At 40.3% G+C, this 27,547-nt stretch overlaps 1 protein-coding gene and 1 pseudogene across 5 annotated transcripts in view; both read right to left on the minus strand.

Annotated features, from left to right (window-relative positions):
• Positions 1-27,547, minus strand: part of KLHL2 (kelch like family member 2) — a 162,497-nt gene that overhangs the window by 36,622 nt on the left and 98,328 nt on the right. The window lies entirely within an intron of this gene.
• LOC136145907 (large ribosomal subunit protein eL30 pseudogene) lies at positions 21,858-23,664 on the minus strand (annotated as a pseudogene).

Raw genomic sequence — 27,547 nt, forward strand, 5'->3', positions numbered from 1 at the left:
TACTTTTCACATGAGAAAAAATCCCTAGTAGTAACAAATATGTTACTTTTCCAAATCATGACTGTACAGGTTACTCTAGCCTCTGCCTCATCAATCAAAACAACAGACTTGCTAAAAAATAAATTTCGTGACTTTTTAAAAATAAATAATTATTCATTAATAAATTTTGAAGGGCATTAGTAACCTATCCAAAGTCAAGTTTGGGCTCTAAAGTCATCATGTACTCTTCATTAGTAGTACTCAAGATGATCTGGTCATAGTGAAGAGTTCTGACAAAATGTGATTCACTGGAGAAGGAAATAGCAGCCCAGTCTAATATTCTTACATGGAGAACCCCATGGACACTATGAAAAGGCAAAAAGATATTTCACTGCAATATGAGTCCCCCCACCCCAGGTTGGAAGGTGTCCAACATGCCACTGGAGGGCAATTACTAACAGCTCAAGTAAGAATGAAGTGGCTGGGTCAAAGCAGAAACAACACTCAGCTGTGGATGTATCTGGTGGTGAAAAGTCAAGTCTGATGTCGTAAAGAACAAAACTGCATTAAGAACCTGGAATGTTAGGTCCATGAATCAAGGTAAATTGGCTGTAGTCAAGCAGGAGATGAGTGAATGCCAACATCTTAGGAATCAGTGAACTAAGGACAGGAATGGGGAACTCTTATAATAATTCAGATGACCATTATATCTATTACTGTGGGTAAGAATTCCTTAACCACATGGAGTAGCCCTCATAGTCAACAAGAGTCATAAATGCAGTACTTGGCTGCAACCCCCGTTTTCAAGGCAAACCATTCAACAACACAGTGCGTATTAAGTCACTTCAGTCATGTCTTTTTGACACTATAAACTATACCCTGCCAGGCTCCTCTGTCCATAGGATTTTCCAGGCAAGAATACTGGAGTGGATCTATGCCCTAACAACTGATGCCAAAGAAGCTAAAGTTGACCAGTTCTATGAAGACCTACAACACCTACTAGAACACCAAAAAAGATTCATCAAAAGATTCCTACAAAAGTAAGAAGTTAAGAGATACCCAGAATAACACGCAATTTTGGTCTCAGAGTACAAAATTATGCAGGGCAAAGGCTAACAGAGTTCTGTCATGAGAACACACTGGTCATAGCAAACAACCAAAGAGATGACTCTATACACGGACATCACCAGATGGTCAATACTAAAATCAGACTGATCATGTTCTTTGCTGCCAAAGATGGAGAAGCTCAGCAAAAAGAGATGACTGTGGCTCAGATCTCAAGCTCCTTATTGCAAAATTCAGGCCTAAATTGAAGAAAGTAGAGAAAACTATCATGGCATTCAAGTATGAGCTAAATCAAATCCCCTATGATTATACAGTGGAAGTGACAAATAGATTCAAGGGACTAGATCTGACAGAGTGCCTGAAGAACTATCCATCGAGGTTCATAACACTGTAGAGGAGGTGGTGACCAAAGAAAAAGAAATGCAAAAAGGCAAGAGCGGATATCTGAGGAGGCTTTACAAATAGCTGAGAAAAGAAAAGAAGTGAAAGCCAAGGGAGAAGGAGAAAGAAGTGAAAGGCAAGGGAGAAGGGGAAAGAAAAGAAGTGAAAGGCAAAGGAGAAGGGGAAAGATATACCCAACTGAATGTAGAGTTCCAGAGAATAGCAAGAAGGGATAGGAAGGCCTTCTTAAACAGTGGAAAAAATAGAGGAGAGCAATAGAATGGAAAGACTAGAGATCTCTTCAAGAAAACTGGAGATACCAAGGGAACAATTCATGCAAGGATGAGCACAATAAAGGATAGAAATGGAAAGGACAATAATAGAAGCAGAAGAGATTAAGAAGAGGTGGCAAGAATACACAGATGAACTATACAAGAAATGTCTTAATGACCTGGATAACCACAATGCTGTGGTCACTCACCTAGAGCTGGACATCTTGGAATGTGAAGTCATGGGCCTCAGAAAGCTTTGCTATGAACAAAGCTAGTGGAGGTGATGGAATTCTAGCTGAGCTATTAAAAATCCTAAAAGAAGATGCAGTTAAAAGTCTGCACTCAATATCTTAGCAAATTTGAAAAACTCAGCAGTGGCTATAGGACTGGAAAAGGTCAGTTTTCATTCCAATCCTAAAGAAGGGCAATGCCAAAGAATGTTCCAACTACCATACAATTGTGCTCATTTCAGATGCTAGCAAGATTATGCTCAAAATCCTTCAAGCTAGGCTTCAGCAGTACTCGAATCCAGAACTTCCAGATGTACAAGCTGGGTTTGGAAGAAACAGAGGGACGAGAGATCAAATTGACATTCATTTGATCATGGAGAAAGTAAGGGAATTCCAGAAAAACATCTACCTCTGTTTCATTGACTACGCTAAAGCCTTTGACTGTGTGGATCACAACAATCTGTGGAAAATTCTTAAAGATATGGGAATACCAGACCACCTTACCTGTCTCCTGAGAAACCTGTGAGTCAAGAAGTAACAGTTAGGACTGGACATGGAACAGTCTTGTTCAAAATTGGGAAAGGAGAATGAAAAGGCTGTATATCATCGCCTTGCTTATTTAACTTATATGCAGAGTACATCATGAAAAGCTGTGAGTTGGATGAATCACAAACTGGAATCAAGACTGCCAGGAGAAATAGCAAAAACCTCAACATGCAGATGGTATCAATCTAATGACAAAAAGTGAAGAAGAACTAAAGAGCTTCTTGATGACAGTGAAAGAGGAGAGTGAAAAGCTAGCTTAAAACTCAACATTCAAAAAATGAAGATCATGGCAATGGTCCCATCACTTCATGGCAAGAGAACGGAAAAAAGTGGAAGCAGTGACAGATTTTATTTTCTTGGACTCCAAAATCACTGTGAACAGTGACTACAGCCAAGAACTTAAAAGATGCTTGCCCCTTGGAAGGAAAGCTATGACAAACCTAGGGAGTGTATTAAAAGGCAGAGACATTACTTTACCAACAAAGGTCTGTATAGTCAAAGCTATGGTTCTTCCAGTAGTCATGTAGAGATGTGAGTTGGATCATAAAGGATGAGCACCAAAGAATTGATGCTTTTGAATTGTGGTTTTGGAGAAGATTCTTGAGAGTCCCTTGGACTGAAAGGAGATCAAACCAGTCAATCCTAAAGAATATCAACCCTGACTATTCATTGGAAGGACTGATGTTGAAGCTGAAGCTCCAATACTCTGGCCACCAGATGCAATGAGCTGACTCACTGGAAAAGACTCTGATGCTGGGAAAGATTGAAGGCAAGAGGAGAAGAGGGTGGTAGATGATGAGATGGTTAGATAGCATCATGGACTCAATGGACATGAATTTGAGCAAGTTTTGAACTGTGGTGTTGAGAAGACTCTTGAGAGTCCCTTAGACTGCAAGGAGATCCAACCAGTCCATCCTAAAGGAGATTAGTCCTGGGTGTTTATTGGAGGGACAGATGTTGACGCTGAAACTCCAATACTTTGGCCACCTGATGCGGAGAGCTGACTCATTTGAAGAGACCCTGATGCTGGGAAAGACTGAGGGCAGGAGGAGAAGGGGACGACAGAGGATGAGATGGTTAGATGGCATCACTGACACAATGGACATGGGTTTGGGTGGACTCCGGGAGTTGGTGATGGACAGGGAGGCCTGGTGTGCTGCGGTTCATGGGGTTGCAAAGAGTCGGACACAACTGAGCAACTGAACTGGACTGAACTCTATTTAACAGTATCAATCTTCAAATGTTCTGCTGTATTAATTGACAGGCAGCATGACAGAACTCTTTCTGTAATATACCACATGCACCCAGAAACACTAGAATACTGGCTTAGTCGCTGAAAGGCACTCTGGGACACTTTAAATGTCTTTGATTACAAAAGTTTGTCCTGTGAAAAATATTTTTAATTTAACGTCACCTAACATGAGCATTAACTGATCTTTCCCACTAAACCTGAAGATTCCACTTACCTACCTACAGCGATTCACACAATTTGTCTGGCCTGATCATCCCACAGGCCAACAGGATTTGGGGATACCCTAGGGCCACTATCCCCGACACAATCCTCACTAAACTGTTTCCAAAACAGCTTATACTTGACATTGCTAACAATCTGCTACTTTATATATTCTGAAGCCTTGGTCTCCAGTTTCTATTGGGAATTTTTGTTGTTCCTCATTTGTGCTTTGAAGTTTCTCTCTCTTACTTTTTTTAACATTTGTTTATTTTTGGCTGAACTGGGTCTCTGCTTCTGTGCAGGCTTTTCTCTAGTTGCAAGGAGTGGGGGCCACTCTCTAGTTGCTGTGCACAGACTTCTCATTGTCGGGCTCTAGGGTGTGTGGGCTTCAGTAGCTATGGCTCCCGTGTTCCAGAGCACAGATGCAATAGCTGTGACACACAGGCTTAGATCTCCGAAGCATGTGGATCTTCCTGGACTAGGGATTGAACCTGTGTCTCCTGCACTGACAGGTGGATTCTTTATCACTGAGGTGCCAGGGAATCTCCATATTGTTTCTTATCAGCCCATGTTTGCTCTGGATGATCCTACCAACCTTAAAAGTTTAACCAATTTATTCAGTATCAAGCTAAAAACATTGAAAGCATCCATTCTTTCTGATGTGATGTTATTAATAAGGACTTTAGCTGAAAGTGAAGCTCCAATACACTGACCATCTGATGCAAAGAACCGATTCATTGGAAAAGACCCTAATGCTAGGAAAGACTGAAGGCAGGAGGAGAAGGGGATGACAGAGGACGAGACAGTTGGATGGCATCACCAACTCAAAGGACATGAGTTTAAGCAAGCTTCAGGAGATGGTGAGGGACAGGGAAACCTGGTGTGCTGAAGTTCATGGGGCTGCAAAGAGTTGGACACAACTGAACAGCTACAAATGTACTACTGGAGTTGGCTGGGTAGTATTTTGTTGAGGATTTTTACATCTATGTTCATCAGTGATTTTAGTCTGCAATTCTCTTTTTTGTGTGTGATATCTTTGTCTGGTTTTGGTTTCAGATGCCCTCACAGGATGACTTTAGAAGTATTCCTTCCTCTGCAATTTTTTGGAACAGCTTGAGAAGGACAGGTGTTAACTCTTCTCTATGTGTTTTATAGAATTCACCTATAAAGCCATATGGTCCTGGACTTTTGTTTTCTAGAAGTTTTAAAAATACTGATTCAATGTCATTACTTGTAATTGACTGTTCATATCTTCTATTTTTCCCTTGTTCAGTCTTGAGAGATTATACTTTTCTAAGAACTTCTGCATCTCTTCTAGTTTGTCCATTGTATTGTTATATAGTTCCTTAAGGTAGCCTCATAATGATTTTTTTTTTTTTTTGCATTTCTGTGGTGCTGGTTGTAACTTCTCCATTTTCATGTCTGATTTTATTTATCTGGGTCCTTTCTCTTTTTTCTTGATGAGTCTGGCTAAAGATTTATCGATTTTGTTGGCTTTTTCAAAAAGCCAGCTTTAGTTTCATTGATCTTTTCCATTTTTTTCTTTAGCCTCTATTTTATTTATTTCTGCTCTAATCTTTATGATTTCTTTCCTTCTACTAACTTTGGATTTTGTCTGTTTTTCTTTTTCTAGTTCCTTTAGGTATAAGACTGGGTTGCTTATTTGAAACAATTCTTGTTTCCTGGGGTAAGCTTGTATTGTTATAAACTTTCCTTTAGAATTGCTTCTGCTGTTTCCCACAGGTCCTGGATCACTGTGTGTTCATTTTCATTTGTCTTCAGGTACTTTTTTTTTAATTTCATCTTTGATTTCTTCACTGACCCATTGATTGTTTAGCAGCTTATCATTTAAGCCTCCATATGTTTGTATTTTTTACAGTTTTTTTCCCTGTAGTTAACTTCTAATATCATAGTATTGAGGTCAGAAAAGATAATGAGATAAAAGATCTGTACTTGGAAAACTATAAGACACAGATGAAAGAAATGAAAGGCAACACAAACAGATGAAAGATATGCCATGATCATTAATTGGAAGAATAGTGCTAAAATGACCATACTACCTAAAGCAATCCACAGATTCAATGTAATCCCTATCAAAGCAAAAGGGCATTTTTCACAGAAGTAGAATAAATAATTTTAAAATTTCTGTAGAAACACAAAAGACCCCAAAATAGGCAAAACCATCTTGAGAAAGAAGAACAGAGCTGGAAGAATAATGTTCCCTGGTTTCAAATTACATTACAAAGCTGTAGCAACCAAAATGCTTTGCTAATGTCATAAAAACACATAGAGATCAAGGGAACAGAAGAGAGAGCACAGAAACCCACACATTTATGGTCAATTAATCTATGACAGAGGCAGGAATAAACAATGGAGAAAAGACAGTGTCTTTAATAAGTGGTTCTGGGAAAATTGGACAGCTACATGTAAAAGAATAAAATTAGAACACTCTCTAAAACCACATACAAAAGTAAACTCAAAATAGATCAAAGATCTAAATGTAAGAAAAGACACTATAAAACTACTAAAAGAAAATAGGCAGATTACTCTTTGACATAAATGGCAGCAATATTTCTTTTTTTATCTGTCTCCTAAAGCAAAGGAAGCAAAAGCAAAAACAAAAAGGATGTAATTAAACTTAAAAGCCTCTGGACAGCAAATGAGACCATAAACAAACTAAACAACAACCTTCTGAGTAGGAAAAAACATTTGCAAATAATATGATCAATAAGGGGTTAATATCCAACATATATAAACAGTTGATACAAGTCAACATCAAAAAGACAAATCCAATTAAAAATGGGCAGAAAAACTGAACATTTTTCCAAAGAAGACATACAGATGGCCAATAAACACATGAAAAATACCCAACACTGCTGATCATCAGGAGCAAATCAAAACCACAATGAAGTATCAGCTCACACTAGTCAGAAAGACTATCATTAAAAAAGAACAGAAATAACAAATGTTGGCAAGGATGTAGAGAAAAAGGAATCCTTGCTCACTGTTGGTGGAATGTAAATTGTATATTGGTGCAGCCACTGTGAAAAACAGTATGGAGGTTTTGCAGAAAATTAAAAACACAATTACCATATGACCATATGACCATATGACCTAGCAATTCTGCTCCAGGGTGAATATCCAATAAAACAAAAAACAAACTTCAAGAACACTCATTTGAAAAGATCCATGCACCCCAATGTTTAAGAGTGCATTATTTACAATTGTCAAGGTATGGAAGTGACCTAAGTGTCCATCAACAGATGAATGGATGATGATGTGGGGTGTGTATATATATATCTATATGTTTATATGTATACACACACACACACATGATGGAATTTACTCAGTCATAAAAAAGAATGAAAACTTTCCATCTGCAGCAAGATGAATAGACCTAAAAGGCATTATGCTTAGTAAAGCAAGTCAGAGAAAGATAAATCCTGTACGATATCACTTATATGTGGAATCTAAAACATAAAACAAACTAGTGAATAAAACAAAAAGAAACAGGCTCACAGATTTAAAGAACAAACTAGTGGTTATCAGAGGGAAGAGAGAACAGGGAAAGGGTAGGGAGAAAAAGGTTATTATATAAAATCATTTGTGGGAAAGTTTTTCTACGTGTGTGTCAATGTGCACATGTGTGTTACTTAGTTTTATTTTCTTAGAGCGAAAGGATGGAGATTAACATCAGCCAAAGGAAAAAGCACACAGGGAAGAGCTTCCAGTTGTCTTTTTCATAGAATCAAGGCAGCAAGATTCTCCTGGTAATGATGTGTGAAAAAAGCATGAACTCTTGCCAAACAGGAAACCCAACGAAGTCATGGTGTCAAGAGCGTTAAATAGGGGTCCATCTTGCATGCATAGTTGCCTGCCCATCAGGGCTGATTTGACCACCTCCGCTTCCAATCCTGACTAAGTCAAGCTGTAGAACTGAAAGTTCACGCCCTTTCTCATGCTGTGGGTGTGGCTCTGAGGTCCCGGGCAAATCACACAATTACTATCTGACCCACTCCAGTATTCTTGCCTGGAGAATCCCATGGATGAAGGAGCCGGGTGGGCTACAGTCCATGGGTTCGCAAGGAGTCTGACAAGACTGAGCGACTTAACTTAAACACCCAAAAAAGATGTCCTTTTCAATATAGGGGACTGGAATGCAAAAGTAGGAAGTCAAGAAACACCTGGGGTAACAGGGAAATTTGGCCTTGGAGTACAGAATGAAGCAGGGCAAAGGCAAATAGAGTTTTGCCAAGAGAATGCACTGGTCATAGCAAATACCCTCTTCCAACAACACAAGAGAAGACTCTACACATGGACATCACCAGATGGTCGACACTGAAATCAGATTGATTATATTCTTTGCAGCCAAAGATGGAGAAGCTCTATGCAGTCAGCAAAAACAAGACCAGGAGCTGACTGTGGCTCAGATCATGAACTCCTTATTGCCAAATTCAGACTTAAACTGAAGAAAGTAGGGATAACCACTAGACCATTCAGGTATGACCTAAATCAAATCCCTTCTGACTATACAGTGGAAGTGAGAAATAGATTTAAGGGACTAGATCTGATAGAGAGACAGCCTGATGAACTATGGACGGAGGTTCGTGACATTGTACAGGAGACAGGGATCAAGATCATCCCCATGGAAAAGAAATGCAAAAAGGTAAAATGGTTGTCTGAGGAGGCCTTACAAATAGCTGTCAAAAGAAGAGAAGTAAGAAGCAAAGGAGAAAAGGAAAGATATTCGCATTTGAATGCAGAGTTCCAGAGAACAGCAAGGAGATACAAGAAAGCCTTCCTCAGTGATCAGTGCAAAGAAACAGAGGAAAACAACAGAATGGGAAAGACTAGAGATCTCTTCAAGAAAATTAAAGATACCAAGGGAACACTTCATGCAAAAATGGGCTCAATAAAGGACAGAAATGGTATGGACCTAACAGAAGCAGAAGATGTCAAGAAGAGGTGGCAAGAATACACAGAAGAACTGTACAAAAAAGATCTTTATGACCCAGATAATCACAATGGTGTGATCACTCACCTAGAGCCAGACATCCTGAACTGTGAAGTTAAGTGGGCCTTAGAAAGCATCACTACATACAAAGGTAGTGGAAGTGATGGCATTCCATCAGTTGAGCTATTTCAAATCCTGAAAGATGATGCTGTGAAAGTGCTGCACTCAATATGCCAACAAATTTGGAAAACTCAGCAGTGGCCATAGGACTTGGAAAAGGTCAGTTTTCAGTCCAATCCCAAAGAAAGACAATCCCAAAGAATGCTCAAACTACCGTACAATTGCACTCATCTCACATGCTAGTAAGGTAATGTTCAACATTCTCCAAGCCAGACTTCAGCAATTCGTGAACCGACAACTTCCAGATGTTCGAGCTGGTTTTAGAAAAGGCAGAGGAACCAGAGATCAAATTGCCAATATCCGCTGGATCATCGAAAAAGCAAGAGAGTTCCTGAAAACATCCAGAAATATGCTTTATTGACTACGCCAAAGCCTTCGACTGTGTGGATCACAAAAACTGTGGAAAATTCTGAAGGAGATGGGAATACAAGACCACCTGACCTGCCTCTTGAGAAACCTGTATGCAGGTCAGGAAGCAACAGTTAGAACTGAACATGGAACAACAGACTGGTTCCAAATAGGAAAAGGAGTATCAAGGCTGTATATTGCCACCCTGCTTACTTAACTTATATGCAGAGTGCATCATGAGAAATGCTGGGCTGGAAGAAGCACAGCTGGAATCAACATTGCAGGGAGAAATATCAATAACCTCAGATATGCAGATGACACCACCCTTATGGCAGAAAGTGAAAAGGAACTAAAAAACCTATTGATGAAAGTGAAAAAGGAGAGTGAAAAAGTTGGCTTAAAGCTTAACATTCAGAAAACTAAGATCATGACATCTGGTCCCATCACCTCATGGGAAATAGACGGGGAGACAGTGGAAACAGTGTCAGACTTTATTTTTTTGAGCTCCAAAATCACTGCAGATGGTGACTGCAGCCATGAAATTAAAAGATGCTTACTCCTTGGAAGGAAAGTTATAACCAACCTAGATAGCATATTAAAAAGCAGAGACATTACTTTGCCAACAAAGGTCCGTCTGGTCAAGGCTATGGTTTTTCCAGTGGTCATGTATGGATGTGAGAGTTGGACTGTGAAGAAAGCTGAGCACCGAAAAATTGATGCTTTTGAACTGTGGTGTTGGAGAAAACTCTCGAGAGTCCCTTGGGCTGTAAGGAGATCCAACCAGTCCATCCTGAAGGAGATAAGTCCTGGCTGTTCATTGGAAGGACTGATGCTGAAGCTGAAACTCCAATACTTTGGCCACCTCATGCGAAGAGATTACTCGTTGGAAAAGACCCTGATGCTGGGAGGGACTGGGTGCAGGAGGAGAAGGGGATGACAAAGGATTAGATGGGTGGATGGCACCACCAACTCGATGGGCATGAGTTTGAGTAAACTTCGGGAGTTTGTTTTGGACAGGGAGGCCTGGCGTGCTGCGATTCATGGGGTCGCAAAAAGTCAGACACGAATGAGCGACTGAACTGAACGAACTGATCTACTTACATAATTACTATCACAAGGCCCTGGGGTAACTGAAGACATTCCTATCAACATAACATTCCAAGAGTCTAGAGATTACCTCCTAGAAACTGAGGCAAAGAAGAGACATTTCTCTGCCTGAGGTTCAAATCTTAATACACAATCTGTACCTGGCCTTTATCGAAGGCTCTTTCAGAGCAAAATATATTTATGTGGGAATCTACTTTCAGTATAGCACTTATATGACATATGACAACAGTAAAAAACAAGCCCATCTTACAAAGCCATTACATACATTTTTGTATTTTTATAGCAACTTCTTCTTTGATCTACCTCTATTTGTACTTTATAATAAACTTAGCTGATGGATAGCTGAATCAGTTTTCCCTCAAACTACTCATTTGCCATCTCTTTTATTTTTTGGCTGCACTGAGTGGCTTGTGGGATCTTAGTTCCCCAACAACAGACCCAGGCCCTCAGCAGTGAGAGCAGAGTCCTAACCAATGGATCACCAGGGAACTCTCTGCCATCAGTATTATATCCTGGAAAGCCTTTAACTCAATTCCCCAATATACTTGACCATCAACAGAAATATAACCTTAGCAAGAATACATTGTATTATGATACACTGTATGATACGACAGATGTAACTTATAGACAACACTATATAGTCAACATAATACACTGTAGATTTAAAATTTGTAAACAGAGTAGATGTCCTATGAAGTGTTCTTTCTTAAGTAAAATACCCAAAAGATACTGGCACATTACTAGAGTCCTACTCAGTCATCAACAATTGGTTCAGTCGATCTCCCAAAGCAAAGTCACTGGGTTTGCAGGCTTTCATCTGATCTTCTCAGGTTCCAAAAGGAGGAGCAGTCTTGGCAACATATGGCTGCGTTCTTTGCAACATCTGCCAAAACTGAATTAAGATACAGTATCATCTCTTACCTTGAGCCTCTCAGGGCACCAATGGAATGGACTTCTCTTGTTGTATGCCCTATTTATTCATTCTTTTGTTTTCAGATATCAGTTCAGTTCAGCACTCAGTCATATCGGACTCTTTGTGACCCCACGGACGGCAGCACCACACCAGGCGTCCAATCCATCACCAACTCCCTGTCCATAAGCCTCTTATCCATATCCATCAGAAGGCAGAGAGAAAGAAAACTACAATCACAGAAAACGAACCAAACTGATCACAAGGACCACAGCCTGGTCTAACTCAATGAAACTATGAGCCATGCCATGTAGGGCCACCCAAGACGGACAGGTCATGGTGGAGAGTTTTGACAAAACGTGGTCCACTGGAGAAGGGAATGGCAACCTACTTCAGTATTCTTGCCTTGAGAACCCCATGAACAGTATGAAAAGGCAAAAAGATAGGACACTGAAAGATGAACTCTCAGCTATATTTCTCCTTTTCTCCATTTATGACTGAATTTGACCCAAACTTTTCCACTTCTGGAAGGGACACTTTTCAAAGTGTGGCCACTGTGCTGGTTCAGGCTGCCAGGAGCAACACCAGTCTACCAAATGCTTCCCCTTCAGCCCACTCTCATTTACAAAGAGTATCATTTTAGTGGTCTATCACAACCACTAGGTAATATAGCTGTGTTCACGGTCAACCCCAATTTTGCCAGATGAGGTGAGCACACAACCCGTCATTAGGCCTTTAGGAATTCTGGTGTAAAAGTTTAAAAGTAGAGTTAAAGTTTCCTGCTTAGGAATTAGCCCTGTTTCTGGCCCCTGTAACTGTAGCCCTATTCCTAGGACCACTGAATCAGGTAGGAATAAAAGAAAGTTGAGGTGTTGTGAGGGGAAACTGTATAATCATACCAGCAACATCTCCATCTCCCTGTCCCCCAGGTACTTCTGAAAAGTGAAGGACTCTATCTATTGAAGACCTTGCTTTGACTGCCTTCACATCCAGTGTGACCCATTCTGTTACATCTCCTTCATACCTGTGAAGACGTGTAAGCCAGCCCTTCATGCTTTATCTCCCCCAGTTTTAGATAACAAGTGTCCAGTTGCCTATTCTAAATCTCAATCAAAGCACTACGCCTAGGATATCTCTTGGCTCATAATTGAACATTATGGATTGTTCCTGTGAATTGAACTACGTCTCCCCTTCAAATTTATATTTTGAAGCCCTAACCCTCAATATATGAAGGAGATAGATCCTTCAAGGAGGCAATTAAATTTAAATGAGGTAACAAGAGAGCCTTAAATGAATAGGGCTGGTGTCACTATAAAAAGAGGGACATGCACAGAGAAAATGCTATGTGAGGACACAGTGAGAAGGCTGCAAACAAAGCATCAAACAAAGGATTAATCTTTAAAATATACAAACAGCTCATGGAGCTTAACATCAAAAAAATAAACATCTCAGTCAAAAAATGGGCAGAAGACCCAAACAGACATCCCTCCAAAGATTCACAGATGACCAACAAACATATGAAAAGATGCTCAACATCATTAATTATAAGAGAAATTCAAATCAAAACTACAATGAGGTATCACCTCACATGGATCAGAATGGCCATCATCAAAAGTCTACAAACAATAAATGGTGTAGAGGGTGTGGAGAAAAGGGAACGCTCTTACACCACTGGAGGGAAGGCAAACTGACACAGCTATTGTGGAGAACAGTGTGGAGGTTCCTTAAAAAACTGAACATAGAACTACCCTACGACCCAGCAATCCAACGAATGGGTATATACCCCAAGAAAATAATAACTCAAAAGGACACATGCACCCCAATCACTGCAGCACTATTTACAAGAGCCAAGAAATGGAAGTAACCTAAGTGCGCAACGACAGATGAATGGATAAAGACAATGTGGTACATACACACAATGGACTATTACTCAGCCACCAAAGAAACAAAATAGAGTCATTTGTAGAGACATAAATGGGCCTAGAGCCTGTCACAGAGTGAAGTCAGTCAGAAAAAGAAACACAAATATCACATATTCATGGACTTATATGCCCTGGTGGCTCAGACAGTAAAGAATCTGCCTGCAGCATGGAAGACCTGGGTTCAGTCCCTGGGTGAGGAAGATCCTGTGGAGAAGGGAATGGCAATCCACTCCAGTATTCCTGACTGCAGAATTCCATGGACAGAGGAGCCGGGTGGGCTATAGCCCATGGGGCCACAAACAGTCAGACAAAACTGAGCAACTAACATTTTCACATAGAATCTAGAAAAATGGTATAGATGAACCTATTTCCAAAGCAGGAATAGAGACACAGACCTAGAGAAACGCCATGTGGATAGGGGAGGGAGGGTAGAGTAGGACAAACTGGGAGATTAGGATTGACCACACGTAAATAGCGAGTGGGAAGCTGCTACAAAGAGCAGAAAGCTCTACCTGGTGCTCTGTAAGAACCTGGGAGGGGTGAGTCGGGGAGTGGGGGGTCCAAGAGGAAAGGGATAAATGTAAACATACAGCTGATTTACTTCATTGTAAAGAAGAAACTAACACATCATAAAGGAATCATATTCCAATAATTTTTTAATATCTACAAAAAAAGCAGTATCCAAGCCCATTATATTATTTTCAAAAGCATGTAACACGTCTCTCTACTTCTTTGCGACCCCTTGCACTATAAGAAAAATTTTTTTCATGAAAAACAGTTTGTTAATTCAAGCTTCTGACAAACTACGACTGGAAACTGAGAACAGAGGAAGGAATTAATTATTACTCAGTCAATGAGAAAGTATTAATGAATAGCCAAGAGAACACATACAGCACATCTAAATAATGTATTAATAAACTCTTCTCTAAAATACATTAGGGTGTGCTTTAATCTACCACCTTTACTGTGTGTGAGCCTGTGTGTATAAGTGTGTGAGTTTGTGTATAAAGTGGCTTCAGTCATGTCCAACTCTTTGCAACCCTGTGGGCTGTAGCCTGCCAGGCTCCTCTGTCCACGGGATTCTTCAGGCAAGAATACTGGAGTGGATTGCCATGCCCTCCTCCAGGGGATCTTCAAGACCCAGGGATTGAACCCGAGTCTCTTACACCTCCTGCACTGGCAAGCAGGTTCTTTACCACTATCTCCACTGTCATTCTCAAACCTTATGCTGAAGATGATAGTTCCACTGCTGCCATGATACCATCCTTCTTTTTGACTGTGGGTTAGGAAAACTATATATAGAGTAGTATTATCACATGCAAAGGATCCAAATGCAAAAGATGCACAGAAGAACGGGACATCTGTGCAGGTACACAGACATATGCATACGACAACGGGCCCATTAGCCTTTTCCAGGGGATACTCCTGACCCAGAGATTGAACCTGGGTCTCCTGCATTGCAGGCAGATTCATTACTACCTGAAGCCCTGTTAGCCAGCCACACTTCACCACAATTCAGCTTTATGCCTCAAAATGCTTTAGAGAATCGAGAGTAGTTTGCTTTAAAGTACCTATAAACAATTATCTTGAACTAAAGTAAGGCAAGCCTTGTCATTTGAATAGAAAAGTTTAATTCTATATCTGCTGAAGAAAAAAACAAAAACAAAAAACCCTGTTGTCAAACTTGAAAGGGCAAAAGCAGCTTTACAAAGTTGTTACAAGAACATATAAAATCCAAACCACATTTATAAAGGGAGTCTCCTGGCCGTCTCAAAAGGAACATCTTTGGGTGAGACGAGATCACAAAGGTTAGTCAGTTAATGCTGAGAGCTAATTGTTAGGTAGGCTGATAAAAAGTCTGGGGCCCACAAGGAAGAAGGGGTCCAGAGCTCTCAAGGTGGAGAAAGGGCAAAACGTTTTTTCTGCTACATTGCTTTCCTTTAATTACTTAACACGTGTTTTTCCTAAACTCTACAACAATCTTTAAGACTAACTTTCTTTAAGACCAGAGCTGATAGTTACACAACAAAACAACTCATCTTAAACTATGTAGCAGAAAATTGGATTAAAGATTTACTGAGCATGGCTCTGCCCATCAGAATAAGACTGCAGGTTCCCCCTCAGTCAGTCTCTCCCACCAGGAAGCTTCCATAAGCCTCTTATTCATCTCCATCAGACAGACTGGAAATCACAATCACACAAAACTAACCATTCTAATCACATGGTCCACAGTTAGTTCAGTTAGTTAATTCAGTCGCTCAGTCGTGTCCAACTCTTTGCGACCCTATGAATGGCAGAATGCCAGGCCTCCCTGTCCATCACCAACTCCCAGAGTTTACTCAAACTCATGCCCATGGAGTCGGTGATAACATCCAGCCATCTCATCCTCTGTCATCCCCTTCTCCTCCTGCCCCCAATCCCTCCCAGGATCAGGGTCTTTTCCAATGAGTCAACTCTTCAAATGAGGTGGCCAAAGTACTGGAGTTTCAGCTACATGGTTCACAGTGTGGTCTAACTCAATGAAACTATGAGCCATGCCATGTAGGTCCACCCAAGACAGATGGGTCATGGTGGAGAGTTATAACAAAATGTGGTCCACTGGAGAAGGGAATGGCAAACCACTTCAGTATTCTTGCCTTGAGAACCCCATGAGCAGTATGAAAAGGCAAAAACATAGGACACTGAAAGATGAACTCCCCAGGTCGATAATGCCCAATATGCTACTGGAGATTCAGTGGAGAAATAACTCCAGAAAGAATGAAGAGATGGAGCCAAAGCAAAAATAATACCCAGTTGTGGATGGGACTGATGATAGAAGCAAGGTCTGATGCTGTAAACAGCAATATTGCATAGGAACCTGGAATGTTAGGTCCATAAATCAAGGCAAACTGGAAGTGGTCAAACAGGAGATAGTAAGAGAGAACATCAACATTTTAGGAATCAGCAAACTAAAATGGACTGGAATGGGTGATTTTAACTCAGATGATCATTATATCTACTACTTTGGACAAAAATCCCTTAGAAGAAATGGAGTAGCCTTCATAGTCAACAAGAGCCGGAAATGCAGTACTTGGATGCAATCTCAAAAACAACAGAATGATCTCTGTTCGTTTCCAAGCCAAACCATTCAATATCATGGTAATCCAAGTCTATGCTCCAACTAGTAATGCTGAAGAAGCTGAAGTTGAATGGTTCTATGAAGAGCAACAAGACCTTCTAGAACTAACACTCCAAAAAGATATCCTTTTCATTATAGGAGACTGGAATGCAAAAGTAGAAAGTCAAGAAACACCTGGAGTAACCAGCAACTTTGGCCTTTGAGTGCAGAATGAAGAAGGGCAAAGGCTAATAGAATTTTGCCAAGATAACACACTGGTCATAGCAAACACCCTCTTCCAACAACACAAGAGAAGACACTACACATGGACATCACCAGATGGTCAACACTGAAATCAGATTGATTATATTCTTTGCAGCCAAAGATGGAGAAGCTCTATACAGTCAGCAAAAACAAGACCGGGAGCTGACTGTGGCTCAGATCATGAACTCCTTATTGCCAAATTCAGACTTAAATTGAAGAAAGTAGGGAAAACCGCTAGACCATTCAGGTATGACCTAAATCAAATCCCTTATGATTATACAGTGGAAGTGAGAAATAGATTAAAGGGACTAGATCTGATAGACAGAGTGCCTGATGAACCATGGAGGAAGGTTCATGACATCGTACAGAAGACAGGGATCAAGATTGCCCTCAAGACAAAGAAATGCAAAAAAACAAAATGGCTGTCTGAGGAGGTCATACAAATAGCTGTCAAAAGAAGATAAGTGAAAAGCAAAAGAGAAAAGGAAAGATATAGCCATCTGAATGCAGAGTTCCAAATAGCAAAGAGATAAGAAAGCCTTCCTCAGCAATCAATACAAAGAAATAGAGGAAAACAGAAAGGGAAAGACTAGAGATCTCTTCAAGAAAACTAGAGATACCAAGGGAACATTTCATGTAAAAATGAGCTCAATAAAGGACAGAAATGGTATGGACCTAACAGAAGCAGAAGATATTAAGAGGTGACAAGAATACACAGAAGAACTATACAAAAAAGATCATCATGACCCAGATAATCACAATGATGTGATCACTCACCTAGAGCCAGACATTCTGGAATGTGAAGTCAAGTGGGCCTTAGGAAGCTTAGCTACGAACAAAGCTAGTGGAGGTGATGGAATTCCAGTTGAGCTATTTCAAATCCTAAAAGATGATGCTGTGAAAGTGCTGCATTCAATATGCCAACAAATTTAGAAAACTCAGCAGTGGCCACAGGACTGGAAAAGGTCAGTTTTCATTCCAATCCCAAAGAAAGGCAATGCCAAAGAATGCTCAAACTACCACACAATTGCAGTTATCTCACATGCTAGTAAAGTAATGCTCAAAATTCTCCAAGTCAGGCTTCAACAGTACATGAACTATGAACTTCCAGATGTTCAAGCTGGTTTTAGAAAAGGCAGAGGTAGCAGAGATCAAATTGCCAACATCTGCTGGATCACTGAAAAAGTAAGAGAGTTCCAAAAATAGAACTACCTCTGCTTTATTGACTATGCCAAAGCCTTTGACTGTGTGCATCACAACAAACTGGAAAATTCTGAAAGAGAGGGGAATACCAGACCACCTGACCTGCCTCTTGAAACCTTTATGTAGATCAGGAAGCAACAGGTAGAACTGGACATGACAACAGACTGGTTCTGTGAGGCTGCGCCATGACAGGCAGCCTAGATTAGGAGTAGGACTGGTTTTCCAGGGTAACATGATTATCAGGCGACCTGGAGCCAGCCAATCAATATGTGCCCAGTAAGGAAAAGGGAACCTATCAGGGGAAAGCTGAAAAGCCCGAGAACGCCCAAGTTTGAAAAAAAGCCCGCGACGGTTTGAGCCAATAAGATTACTTTGCAAACATGTAACCAATCCGCTTAAGCCGGCTACCAACTGCTTATGCACACCTTATAAATTGGGTAACAGCTTGGGCTCAGCGCTCTCTGACCCTGCACCACTGCGTTGGTTGCAGTAGTAAGCCCTGACTCGAGTCAGCAATAAACTTGCCTTTTTTGCGAGTTGCATTGTCTTGGAAGCCTTCTCTCTTCCCACTCGGGGATTCGGACATCGGGCATAACAGTTCCAAATAGGGAAAGGAGTACGTCAAGGCTGTATATTGTCACCCTGCTTATTTAACTTATATGCAGAGTACATCATGAGAAACGCTGGGCTGGATGAAGCACAAGCTGGAATGAAGATTTCTGGGAGAAATATCAATAACGTCAGATATGCAGAAGACACCACCCTTATGGCAAAAAGTGAAGAACTAAAGAGTCTCTTGATGAAAGTGAAAGAGGAGAGCAAAAAAGCTGGCTTAAAGGTCAACATTCAGAAAATTAAGATCATGGCATCCAGTCCCATTACTTCATAGCAAATAGATGGGGAAACAGTGGAAACAGTGGCAGACTTTATTTTTGGGGGCTCCAAAATCACTGCAGACGGTGATTGCAGCCAGATATTAAAAGACACTTACTTCCTGGAAGGAAAGTTATGACCAACATAGACAGCATATTAAAAAGTAGAGACATTAGTTTGCAAACAATAGTCCGTCTTGTTAAGGCTATGGTTTTTCCAGTAGTCATGTATAGATGTGAGAGTTGGGCTATAAAAAAAAAAGCTGAGCGCCAAAGAATTGATGCTTTTGAACTGTGGAGTTGGAGAAGACTCTTGCCAGTCCTTTGGCCTGCAAGGAGACCCAACTGAGGGACTGAACTGAAACTCTGTGACTATGTATCCTGCTGCAGGGCTTGCTTCTCCTTCCGAAGAAGCTTCTGGCTAATCCTGTCATCTTAAAATGTATATTATGGGAGTGGGTCTGGTAAAACCTTCCTACTGTTAGTGCTAATCTGGTTAATTTAAGGTGTATGTTATGGGAATGAGTCTGTGAAAGTATATAAGGCCTTGATAAGACTAGCCAGTGGGCCACTCCCTCTCCCCCTTCTCATGTTTGTGTGAGAAGCTTTCTCTGTCCCTTTTTGTACTTTAATAAAACTGCTACATAAAAGTTCTTGAGTGATCAAGCCTGGTCCCTGGTCCTGAAGCTAAATCTTCTAGAGAGATCACGAATCTGACATCATTCACTGTAAGCTATCAGTGCTAGACAATAACAATACAGTAAACCATTTCTCCAATATATATTTAAAAAAAAATAGTATGGTTTCCTAACAATACCTTTAACGAATGAATAAAATCTTGCAATATGTTTCCAAAACATTGAAATAACATAAGCCTGGCATGACTGATAGTAACAGTTCTAAATTTAATGATTCCTATATGCATATTCAAATTTCTAGGCACCAAAAGCAATTGAAAACATGTTTGGGTAGAAATTTGTTCAAAGGAACTCTGTAGGAAGAAAGGCAAGAAAATGGTTAGGGCTAACTATTTGTTATTTTATATTCTTTATACAAGTGGATAAGGCAATGGCACCCCACTCCAGTACTCTTGCCTGCAAAATCCCATGGACGGAGGAGCTTGGTAGGCTACAGTCCATGGGGTCGCGAAGAGTCGGACATGACTGAGCAACTTCACTTTCACTTTTCACTTTCATGCACTGGAGAAGGAAATGGCAACCCACTCCAGTGTTCTTGGCTGGAGAATCCCAGGGACGGGGGAGCCTGGTGGGCTGCCGTCTATGGGGTCGCACAGAGTCGGACACGACTGAAGCGACTTAGCAGCAGCAGCACTCTTTGTAGAAGTCAGTTATTTGTCTTTCTGTTGCTTAGCTTCTACTGTCAAATGCTCTAGTATTACCACTACTGTAAATAAAAATGATGTGGAGAAAAGGGAACCCTCTTACACTGTTGGTGGGAATGCAAACTAATACAGCCACTATGGAAAACAGTGTGGAGATTTTAAAAAACTGGAAATAGAACTGCCATATGACCCAGCAATACCACTTCTGGGCATACACACTGAGGAAACCAGATCTGAAAGAGACACGTGCACCCCAATGTTCATCGCAGCACTGTTTATAATAGCCAGGACATGGAAGCAACCTAGATGCCCATCAGCAGACGAATGGATAAGGAAGCTGTGGTACATATACACCATGGAATATTACTCAGCCGTTAAAAAGAATTCATTTGAATCAGCTCTAATGAGATGGATGAAACTGGAGCCCATTATACAGAGTGAAGTAAGCCAGAAAGATAAAGAACATTACAGCATACTAACACATATATATGGAATTTAGAAAGATGGTAACGATAACCCTATATGCAAAACAGAAAAAGAGACACAGAAGTACAGAACAGACTTTTGAACTCTGTGGGAGAAGGTGAGGGTGGGATGTTTCAAAAGAACAGCATGTATATTATCTATGGTGAAACAGATCACCAGCCCAGGTGGGATGCATGAGTCAAGTGCTCGGGCCTGGTGGGCAGGGAAGACCCAGAGGAATCGGGTGGAGAGGGAGGTGGGAGGGGGGATTGGGATTGGGAATACGTGTAACTCTATGGCTGATTCATATCAATATATGACAAAACCCACTGAAATGTCGTGAAGTAATTAGCCTCCAACTAATAATAATAATAAAAAAAAGATATATGAACATTTCTTCTCTGGCCTCAAGCTACAAAACCATGAAGACCAAACTAAAAACAAACAGAAAAACAAAATAAATCCCTACTATGAACCAGGGTACTATTTCATACTGCTGGTAGGAACATAAATTAGTACAGGCTCTACGGACGGCTTCCCTGGTGACTCGGATAGTAAAGCGTCTGCCTGAAATGTGTGAGACGCAGATTTGATCCTTGGGTCGGGAAGATCCCCTGGAGAAAGAAATGGCAACCCACTCCAGTATTCTTGCCTGGAGAATTCCACGGACAGAGAAGCCTGGTGCAGGCTACAGTCCATGGGTTGCAAAGAGTCGGAGACGACTGAGCAACTTCACTTCACTACAGACAGCAATACTGAAATCTCATCCTGCAAGTACACTTTACTAATTATGAAATAATACATTCCAAGTTTTTCACTGTAACACTGTTTTTAACAATTGCAAAAGAGTTAATTGGTTGGCACTGATTAAAAATAGTAAAATTACACAATGGAATATTCTTCATGTATAAGAAAAAGCATAGGAAAGCTCATGCTTTGAAAAGAGCTTTAGGAAATATTGCCACCTTGAGGCAGGGAAATGGTACTGAACAGAGTACACGGTGAATCAGCTACCTTTTGTGTAAGAAAGGGGAAGGATAACACTATAGATTAACATACATTGGAAAACTATAAAAAGAACTAACAAATCCAGTAACCTACAGAGGAGGGCATACCTAAGGAGGAGGGAAATAGAGGGCAGATGTGGAAACATTTTTTCAATGGATAGCATTGTACACTGTGTTTAAAAAAAAATTTCCAGCCAGTTAAAGAAAAATTGTACACAATTTATTTTTCACCAATCTGTTCTGGCATGCTTCCAATGATATCAGGCACCTGGATCAATGACAGTCAACGTACATGCTCTGTAGTATTTTCCACACGCTATGCCCAATTCAACATTATCACCACTGCAATAATGGACACCACTTTTGGCCAACAGGGCACAGTACTCCATCTCAGATTTCCTCAAGGCTGGGCAGTTGCTGGCAAGGATGACCAGTTTTGCTTTGCCTTGTCTGAACATTTTCAGAGTCTGCTTGTACCCAACTACATACATTCCACTTTTCATAAACAATTGGAGCACAGCGTTGATTGACCCCAGTGACTTTTACATCTCCTTTGTGGCCACCGTCTTTCTACCTTATGAGCAGGAAGCCCCCAACCAAGAGCAGCCACCAAGATGGCCAGGGAGCAAGAAAGGTGTGTGCTGTATTGTTATATGAACCATGTACATAGATTATCTATCCTCCCTCACCCCCACAAAACAGAACATAAAATTCAAAAACTAATACTAGTAATTACCTCTACAAGGGGATGGGAGTGAAGGTGATAAAGGGCAAGGGTGACAGCAGTGGGATTGCTAGATCATATGGCAGTTCTATTTTTAATTTTTTAAGGAACCTCCATAGTGTACTCTTCAAAGTACAACTTTCAATACCCTTGTGTATATTGCCACATGATCTTTGATAAGGATACAAAGACCACTAAAAGAAGAAACAATAGTTTCTTCAAAAATAGTGTTGGGAAAAACTGGATACTCACATGCAAAAGAATGAGGGTGGGCTCTAATCTTATACCATACCCCAAAATTAACTGAAAATGTATTAAGTTCCTAAACCTAAAGACCCCAAACTATAAAACTCTAAAACAGAACACTGGGGAAAACCTTATGATGTTTAATTTAGCAATTTTTTCTTAGATATGACAACAAAAGAACAGGAAACCAAAAAAAACTAGACAAATGGGACCATATAAAAATGTTGTGCATCAAAAGACACAATAATCAGTGTGCAAAAGCAACCTACTGGAATGGTAAAAAATACTTGTAGATCATACATCTGATTAGGTGTACTATATTAAGAATATAAAAATAATTCCTACCACTAAACAGCAAACAAAACAAAAATCTGATTAAAAAATAGGCAGAGGATCTGCACAGACGTTTTTGCAAAGAAGATAAACAAATGGCGAACAAGCACATGAAAAGATGCTCAACATCATTAATCATCAGAAAATGTAAATCAAAACCACAATGAGATATCACCTGACAACTGTTAGAATGACTATTATCAAAAAAGACAAGTACTGGTGAAGACGTGGAGAAAAGGGAACTCTCCTACACTTCTGACAGAAATGGTACACTGGTGCAGCCACTGTGGAAAACACCATGGAGGTTCCTCAAAACATTAACAACAGAACTACCGTATGATCTAGCAAACCCATTGCTGGTATTTATTTAAAGGAAATGAAATCACTACTTGAAGAGATATCTATATTATCATGTTCACTGTGGTGTTATTCACAATAGCGAACATATTGTTGTTGCTCAGTCATGTCCATCTCTTTGCAACGCCATGGACTGCAGTACGCCAAGCTTCCCTGACCTATCCTGTCTCCCAGAGTTTGCTCAAACTCATGTCCATCAAGTCGGTGATGCCATCCAACCAGTTCATCCTACATCAGTCCCTCCAATAAACACCCAGGACTGATCTCCTTTAGGATGGACTGGATGGATCTCCTTGCAGTCCAAGGAACTCTCAAGAGTCTTCTCCAACACCACAGTTCAAAACTTGCTCAAATGCATGTCCATTGAGTCCATGATGCTATCTAACCATCTCATCATCTACCACCCTTTTCTTCTCTTGCCTTCAATCTTTCCCAGCATCAGAGCCTTTTCCAATGAGTCAGCTCTTTGCATCTGGTGGCCAGAGTATTGGAGCTTCAGCTTCAGTATCAGTCCTTCCAGTGAACATGGAAACAACCTAAGAGTCCATTAGCAAATGAATGAAAAAGGATGTCACACACACACATACACACACACATTACTTATGAAGAAAGAAGAAAACTGTGCCATTTGTAACAATTCGGATGGACCTTGAGGGCATCATGCTAAGTGAAATAAGTCACATGAAGACAAATATCACTTATATGCGAAAGCTTAAACAGTCAAAGCAATATAAAAACCATAGATTGGGGCAGTTAACAGAGCTTGAAGGGTTTAGGTCAAAGGGGACAATCTTCTAGCTATAAGGTGAATAAATTCTGGGGATCTAACATATAGAGTGGTGATTAACATTAACAATAAGGCATTACACAGTTGAATGCTGCTAACAGAATAAATCTCATATAATCAAAAAGGCAACAGCAATTATGTTTTGTTACTGCATTGTATGAGATCATCATATATTTTAGATATCAATCCCTTACAGATATATGATTTGCAAACACTTCCTCCTACTTTGTAGGCTGCCTTTTCATTTTGCTAACTATTTCTGTTGTTGTGCAGAAGCTTTTTGGTTTTTATAAAGTCCTATGTAGTAATTTTTGCTTTTTTTGCCATATCTGAAAAGTCACTATCAACACCAACGTGTTTCACAAAAACTCTCTGTTTTCATCTAGGAGTGTTATGGTTTCAGGTCTTATTGATAACTCTTTAATCTATTTAACTTAATTTCCTTAAGTGATGTAAGACAGGGGTCCAATTTCATTCTTTTAAGTATCCAATCCTTCCAACACCATTTACTGAAGAAATGTGACATCCCTCATTGAATATTTTCACCTTCCTTGCCAAATACTGGTTGGCTATATACGAGGGTGTTATTGCCACGTACTCAATTCTGTCCCATTGGTCCACGAGTTTATATTTATGCCACTATCACCCTGTTAGAGTGCTGCACTCAATATGCCAGCAAATCTGGAAAACTCAGCAGTGGCCACAGGACTAGAAAAGGTCAGTTTTCATTTCAATCCCAAAGAAAGGCAATGCCAAAGAATGTTCAAACAACTGCACAATTGCACTCATCAGAAAAGAAATGCTCAAAATTAACCAAGTTAGGCTTCAAGAGTACCTGAACTGAGAACTTCCAGATGTTCAAGCTGGTTTTAGAAAAGGCAGAGGAACCAGAGATCAAATTGCCAACATCCACTGTATCATGGAAAAAGCATGAGAATCCCATAAAAACATCTACTTTGGCTTTATTGACTACGCTAAAGCCTTTGACTGTGTGGATCACAATAAACTGTGGAAAATTCTTAAAAGAGATGGGAACTAAGCACCTTACCTGCTGCCTAAGAAACCTGTACAAGATCAAGAAAAAACAGTTAGAACCGGATATAGAACAATGGACTGGTTTCAAATTGGGAAAGGAGGATGTCAAGGCTGTATACTGTCACCCTTCTTATTTAACTTACATGCATCATGAGAAATGTCAGGCTGGAGGAAGCACAAGCTAGACCCAAGATTGCTGGGAGAAATATCAATAAAGTCAGATAAGCAGATGACACCACCCTTATGGCAAAGTGAAGAGGAACTAAAGAGCCTCTTGATGAAAGTGAAAGAGGAGAGTGAAAAAGTTGGCTTAAAACTCAAGATTCAAAAATCTAATATGGCATCCAATACCATCACTTCATGGCAAATTGATAGGGAAACAATGGAAACAGTGAGAGACTTTTCTTGGGCTCCCAAATCACTGCAGATGGTGACTGCAGCCATGATATTAAAATATGTTTGCTCCTTGGAAGAAATGCTATGACAAACCTAGACAGGACATTAAAAAGTAGAGACAGTACTTTGCCTACAAAGGTGCTAGTCAAAGTTATGGTTTTTCCAGTAGTCATGTATGGATGTAAGAATTGGACTATAAAGAAAGCTGACAGCCAAAGAACTGATGCTGTTGAATTGGTGTTGGAGAAGAGTCTTGAGAGTCCCTTGGACTGCAAGGAGATCAAACCAGTCAATCGTAAAAGAAATCAGTCCTGAATATTCATTGGAAGGACTGATGCTGAAGCTGAAGCTCCAATATTTTGGCCATCTGATGCAAAGAACTGACTCACTGGAAAAAACCCTGACACTGAGAAAGACTGAAGGTAGGAGAAGGGATGGCTGGATGGCATCACTGACTCAATGGACATAAGTTTGAGCAAGGTCCAGGAGTTGGTGATTGACAGGGAATCCTGGCATGCTGCAGTCCATGGGGTCGCAATGAGTCAGACACAACTAAGCCACTGAACTGAAATGATAGATTTTGGTATGGTACATTTTCATTTTTGTTGCTTCAAGATATTTTTCAATTTTCTTTTTGATTTCTCCTTCTTTAGCTGTTTTCTTTAAATTTCCGTTTTTTGATCTACTGGTTGTTCAGGACTGTGTTGTTTTATTTTCACATATTTGTGAATTTTTCAATTTCCTTCCATTACTGATTTCTAGTATTATACCACTATGGTGAAAACGAATACTTCTTTGATTTTAATTTTCTTAAATGTGCTAAGACTTGCTTTATGATCTAGCCTATGGTCTATCCTGGAGAACATTCTGTGTGTGCTTGAGAAGAACGTGTATACTGCTACTTTTGGGTGTAATGTTCTGAATGTATCTTTTAGGTCCATTTGGTTTAAAGTTTGGTTGAAGTCTAGTTTCCTTGTTGATAATCTAGAAGATTACCCATTGTTGAAGGTGGGGTAATGATGTCCCTGAAGACTATCTTATTGTTGTCTGTTTCTATTTCCAGACCTCTGAGCATTTAATACATTTCAGTGCTCCAATGTTGGGTATACATGTTCTGCCATAAGGGTGATGTCATCTGCATATCTGAGGTTACTGATATTTCTCCCAGCAATCTTGATTCCTGCTTGTGTTTCATCCAGCCCAGCGTTTCTCATGATCCATATAAGTTAAATAAGCAGGGTGACAATATACAGCCTTGACGTACTCCTTTTCCTATTTGGAACCAGTCTGTTGGTCCATGTCCAGTTCTAACTGTTGCTTCCTGACCACCATACAGGTTTCTCACAGGCAGGTCAGGTAATCTGGTATTCCCATCTCTTTCAGAATTTTCCAGTTTGTTGTGATGCACACAGTCAAAGGCTTTGGCATGGTCAATAAAGCAGAAATAGATGTCTTCCTCGAACTCTCTTGCTTTTTTGATGATAAAGCAAACGTTGGCAATTTGATCTCTGGTTCCTCTGCCTTTTCTAAAACTAGCTTGAACATCTGGAAGTTCATGGTTCATGTACTGTTGAAGCCTGGCTTGGAGAATTTTGAGCATTACTTTACTAGCATGTGAGAAGAGTGTAACTGTGTGGTAGTTTGAGCATTCTTTGGCATTGCCTTTCTTTGGGATTGGAATGAAAACTGACCTTTTCCAGTCCCGTGGCCACTGCTGAGTTTTCCAAATTTGCTGGCATATTGAGTGCAGCACTTTCACAGCATCATCTTTTAGAATTTGAAATAGCTCAACTGGAATGCCATCACCTCCACTAGCTTTATTCATGTGATGCTTCCTAAGGCCCACTTGACTTCACATTCCAGGATGTCTGGCTCTAGGTGAGTGATCACACAATTGTGATTATCTGGGTCATGAAGATCTTTTTTGTATAGTTCTTCTGTGTATTCTTGCCACCTCTTCCTAATATCTTCTGATTCTCTTAGGTCCATACCATTTCTGTCCTTTATTGAGCCCATCTTTGCATGAAATGTTTCCTTGGTATCTCTAACTTTCTTGAAGAGATCTCTAGTCT

The sequence above is a fragment of the Muntiacus reevesi genome, chromosome 13 (genome assembly GCF_963930625.1).
Source record: "Muntiacus reevesi chromosome 13, mMunRee1.1, whole genome shotgun sequence".
In the NCBI taxonomy this organism is placed as follows: Eukaryota; Metazoa; Chordata; class Mammalia; order Artiodactyla; family Cervidae; genus Muntiacus; species Muntiacus reevesi.